Source organism: Coptis chinensis, chromosome 5, assembly GCF_015680905.1.
Source record: "Coptis chinensis isolate HL-2020 chromosome 5, ASM1568090v1, whole genome shotgun sequence".
Classification (NCBI taxonomy): domain Eukaryota; kingdom Viridiplantae; phylum Streptophyta; class Magnoliopsida; order Ranunculales; family Ranunculaceae; genus Coptis; species Coptis chinensis.
The window spans coordinates 72,983,208-72,989,305 of record NC_141460.1 but is presented as its reverse complement, the minus strand read 5'-3'; positions in this window follow the sequence as shown (position 1 = coordinate 72,989,305).

Below are 6,098 nucleotides of genomic sequence, written 5' to 3'. Positions count from 1 at the left end.
TTAACCCCAAAAATAATACATAATTACGAGGATAATTGGCTAATTAGTAGGCATACATGTAGTCATGTACATGTATGACCATTGGAAATCACTGATGATTGATGTTCATAGCATGAGATCAAGGCGTACACATCTTCAGAAACATTAAAGATCCAATGGTTCAAACACGAGACGAGAGTCCCGACTCCTGAGGTTATTGCCATGCACATACCAGCGTCCAGGCATACCTTTTTTCATGTCCATCCTTGCTTTAATTCGAGGGATGCAACACGGCTAACACCTAACTAGCCACTTAGCAATATACCTACACTTCCATTTTTCCAACATTTACGTCCAGCTCCAAATTATTCAGAGTGTGTCTGACAAATCCAAATTATAAGCATGCCAAACATGTCAACACTGAAAAATATCACGGCGATGCATCAGATTTTGTAGATATTACAGTATTGTATATGTAGGCATTTTAAACTATTATGTCTAATAGCAACCAAAATACATAAATAAGGGAATTAAGATTTAGATAATCATCTCCCTTTGTTAATAAAAATAAAATACCCTTAACAAAATGAGGAAATTTGCAAAAACCACGCATTCTTTCCAGGGAACAAAAGAAAAAACAAATGGCCGGTTTTGGCCTTGAGGGAAACACAATGGTTATGGGCAGGCATTCAGGCAGAGTTTCCGCAGACACCATTTTGGTTTCATACAAGGAAGCAAAACTCCATGGGTATTTCAGACATTACATCAAAATCAAAGGGACACAACTGGTATACACCATTAAAAAAATTAATTCTTCCCAGCTGTGTTAGTAACTTAGTACGCAAATCCACTCCCTCGATTCCTGTTTCCTTTGCGTTGATGATTATGACGAGATGTTGAACAAGAAGGAGAAGTTGTTGAAGTGTCGTTGGTCATGGCGGGTTTTAGAGCAGCCAATGAACAGTTCATATCATCTCTGTTTGAAACTCCAACACTCTCTTCATCCATGAATATTTGTCTACACCTGCACTCCACACTACAAAAGGCTCTGTCTCCTCTGTTTTTAACAAACAAGAAACAAAGATCTATAGCATTAGAAGTCAAAATAAGACGATGGTATTTCAAAATATGATCAAAATGAAGATTTTAAGCAAGCCCATTTCATATAATGTGTTTCGATGAGTGTATGCATGAGAGGCGAAGTGACTTACTTGTACATGTAGATATCTTTGCCAGGCAAAAGTCTTTGTTTACAAAGAAAGCATGACTCAAGAAAGGTAATAGCAGGTAAAGGTGACGAAGGATAAGAAGTTAAAGAAGGAGTAAGAGAAGGACGAGATGGTTTAATGGTGATAGTTTTGTTAATGACTTGTGGACTTTTAGTAACTCTACTACTACTCTTCTTATGAGCTTCAAGCAGAATACTCAAACCAACCATCTTCTCATAATAATATTTCTCTTTCTGGTCTCTTTAAACACAAACAGTGTGGGAGAGAGAGAGAGAGAGAGAGAGGAGAGACTGTGTTGATGGTGGTTTGGTTTAAAATAGAAAGCAAAAAGGAAAATGAGATTAATGATGAAAGAAAAAGGTTGGAGGAAGATGGACGCTGGGTCCCATGAAGCTGAGCAGCAGCAAAAGGGGGGTAGTGGGACGATCTAACTTCTTCTGATTATTTCCAGCCACGCCTCAACCTTCACCATATATTTCTCGTTTACATTTCTCATTTGAGAAGATTTTGACATCTCAGAATTCATAGTAACAAACTTTGATATATATATATTCCAAAATCTAGAGCATAAATATATTTTATGTCGATTTTAAAGAAAACGAAGACATTTATTTACATACCTACAACATTTATTTACTGTTATCGCGTTAACACAAAAGAAAACAAAGTACACATTTTGTATAATCATAGAACATAAATAATTCCATAATCATGGTTATATTCCATTCTTCCAATAATGACCTTTTCGATCGAGTTTTGTTCAAAGAGATTCAGGATATTTTGCTGTGAAGATAATGTGGTCAATCAACAGATTAAGGCAGATATTGCTTTAATTTAGGCACTCCCACTAAACAGCTTCCACTTCAAAATTGACTAGATTGCTTTCTATTTATAATTATAGAGGGTCTCTTACGGTTATTGTTACTTCAAACACTAAAGTATGTTTCAACACTATGTTTTCGTAGGGACCATTTTTTTCCTTTGTATAATCTAAGTGGAAGGAGGATAATATGTACGAATTGGATTATGTTCCCAATATTATAGTGGTGATAACTTTAGAATATGATAGACACGATTATTCTTTGAAGGATTACAATAGCTTTGTATATTAATTAACAATCAACATCTTCTATTTTCTATATAAATATATAATTACAAGTCACGTAAATTGATTAAATGATTATATTATATGTGTGTAAAACAAACGAACGAACTCTATAATATGATTGTTGCTATTGTATATTATCTTGAGATAACGTATCTAATGAAGCATTTGAAAAGTGAAGACAAAATGAGGGAGGACGAGCCAAGATATGTTGTTCTTATATTAATCAACCACATTGTCGTATCTCGAGTATTTTGGAATGATTAGACGAATAATAATTTTCCACTATATATATAAACACGTGATATGAATTATGATGGTACTCTTTTTCAATTTATGGCCACCACAAATTTTCAATGCAATGAAATTCGAGAGATATTTGATTTGGGTCTGAGCTGGGTGATGCCTGCAATTTGAGACTTTATTACTTTAAAACTCATTAACCCGTTATAGTCCTAATGACAAAAATCGGCATTATTGTGTTTGAGCAGTGAGCACTGATCAATGATTAGATTACAAAACTAATCTACTTGTAAAACGAAAGCTAAAATTAGCTAAAATGTTGCTTATGTTATTCTGAAGATTAAGTGGGATTACATTAGTTTATCATCCAGTACAATATATTGGTTAAACTTGCAATCAAATGGCGGGTTAAACAACATGACATACTAAGAGCATCTTTAGGAGAGCAACAAAAAAATACTAAAATTTTGAACCAAAAAAACACCAAACAAAAAAAACACCAAACAACTTTAGGAGCAACATCAAAAAAACACTAAGTAACTACGCAATTTTGGCAAAATCGCACTATATAGCCCACGCGGTTTTGGCAAAACCGCGCCACTAAAGCCCAACTAACAGGCCCAAGCCACGTGATTTTGCCAAAACTGCGCGGTGTTCTCAAAGCCGCGTGCTACTATTATATAATCAGGACCAAAGCCGCGCGGTTCAATCACTTTCAACTCTTTTCTCAATTATAAACCCTCTCCTTAGTTAAAAAAAAAAAAAAAAAACCTAAACTTTTGAAATTTTATATGGATTCCTTTTGAACCTTTCGACGATGATGATTGGCATTACACAAATGACATTAGCGATGAGGGAGAAGAATCCGAGGAAGTACAATACGGTGGGGGAAAAGAACCCGAGGATGTCGCGTCGACTGATAGACATCTCTATGTCTTTGGAGTATCGGATGAGCGACCCGATTGGCAATTTGCACCTGGAGAAGCACTTGATATGGAAGTTGTGTCTTCTACGTGACCAAAAACACGGTCGAAAAGCGATGACTAATACTCAGGTAATTAATTAGTTTTGATTAAATATTTTGAATATTAATTAGTTGAGTTGGACCAATTAATTATTTATCTTATACGCATTATTATTTTTTATAATATTAGCATGTTATTGATTACCGAGTTAGATCGGCTTTACTTGGTGTTAGAGAGTGGTGGAAGATTATTAGGAGTTTGGATGAGTTTCTACATATTAGAGATAGTATTTTGTATACACCTTTGGGTATTTTGATTGATGTGGATTATGAGAAGGCTGATTGGGCAGTGGTCATAGCTTTAGTAGAAAGATTGTGGAGTAGAACTCATACATTTCATTTCCCTTGTGCAGAGTCAGGGTTCACACCACTATACTTCACTATGATTTCTGGGTTGAGTATCGGTATAGGCCAACCGATACCTTTTCATACAAATTATGAGAATATGGATAGTATGCTTATGAGTTTTCCTCGTTTGGGTCGCGGATGCTTATGATTCTTCCGGGATTAAGCTATCTCATATTAAGGCGCATATATGGAACCCCTCTTGCATCGATACACGGCGGAGTTAGCTTTGACCGCTCTACCGGGTAGTGAGGGTCTTGTCGGTATGTTAGGGCTTTTTATGTTTTTATTGGGCATGTTTTGTTTCTCAATGGTCATTCTACGGTACGACTGAGATATTATGCTTATGTATCTAATCTGCATACTATGAGAGATTATGACCTGGGTAGCTCAGTATATGCCACATTGATATCGGCGTTAGATAAAGCTTCACGGACATTCGAAGTAGAAGTCCCCGGATTTGCGGATTCACGGGACTTTTAGAGATTTGGTTTTATGAGTACTTTCGATGTCTTTGTCCTAACATAGACATGATTGCTGATACTCGCCTTAGATTTGCTAGTTGGTTAGGGCCTCACTTGACTTGTAACAGAGGGCAGATTAGGAATAATATCTGTATGGCTCGTACTCAGATTGATATGAGATCATTGTCATCTATTGAGTGGAGATCTTGGCGTTTGTCTACTGCCTTTGACGATCCAGTTGTACAGCATGTTTGTGTGTTATTATGTCACAGAGTTGTTTTTGCCGCACGTGACTGTCAGGTTTGGTATTGTGGCGACAGATGTTGGAGGCAGATGACTGGACGTTATGAAGTTCCATGTGCTCCTATGACAGATGTTAGTGATGCGAAGTCGTGGGGTAGAACTCATATTCATGAAGTTCATGCTAGTTATGGTCCTTGGCGGATCATCTTCTTTTGTTGTTGAAGCATCGGCGTCGATTATTATAGATGGTGGAACCGTGTCTCCATGGGTCCGTTGTTGCCTCTGTTGGTCGGGCTAGCAACTTCGAAGTTTGTGGGCTGGAAGGGATGAGGCGTGAGCTCACGTATTTCTCATCCGCCACAACCGTTTACAACGCGACAACCTCTCGAATGCATATCATCCGGATCCCGTAATGCGCGGTAATCCTCGGATGTTTGCCGTGTGTGGATCGATGGGGAGCCTACTTATATTTCCATTCTCGAGGTGCCTCATGCTTTCGTTTCTCGACGAGTTAGAGCAGCATATTGACCGATTATACCATGGTGAGTTTAATTGTTTTATTTATCTTCTTCATTATATATATAATATGTACTCAATTGTATTTTTTCTTGAATTTTTAGGTGAGGTTCTAGAAAGATATGAGAACCGGGTTCTTATGTTTGATGGGATGAGGGCGCTACTGTATCATTATAGCCAAGAAAGAGAGGGGCATATTCTCGGACATATCAACAATCCGGTGATGCGCATTATGACGAGACTTGGAAAGCGTATGTATGAGGATATGCAGCAAGTGTACACGCAACAACATCAGGGATATGAGGAACTTCAGGCTGAAGTAGTTAACCTTTGTGCAGACAGAGAAGATCATGATTCTCAGATTAGGAACTTAGAGGAGCATCTTTGAACGCGTCCAAAATAGAGAGAGAGGAGAGGGATCGAGTGGTAAGGGGCGTAAGAAGAGAGCTAAATAAATTTGATGTAATATGATAGGTTTTGGATTATTTTGGATATTATATGATTATATCATAATCATAGATTTTGGATTGCATAATCATAATCATAGGTTTTTCATTTCTTTAATCTTTTCGATTTTGAATTACAATTCTTAATTTCTTCAATTGCACAATTGTTAATTTCTTAACTTCTATGCACAACTCATAATTTTTCAAGTTGTATGCACCACAGTTCTAATTTTAAGAAAAAACGCACGCGGTTTTGGCAAAACCACGCCCATTGAAGCCCAAGCCCACGCGGTTTTGCCAAAACTGCGCCATAGAAGGCCATTTAGCAGCCCAAGCCCCGCGCGGTTTTACCGCGCGGTGTTTCTCAAACCGCGTAAGTGATTTGATACAGCATCAAACCTGAAACCAAATATTGGTCGATTTGGTGTTTGGTTTGGTGTTTTTTTGGTGTTTTCATCAACATGTAGTTCTCCTGAAGTTGAAAAAACACTAAATTCTTGAGAT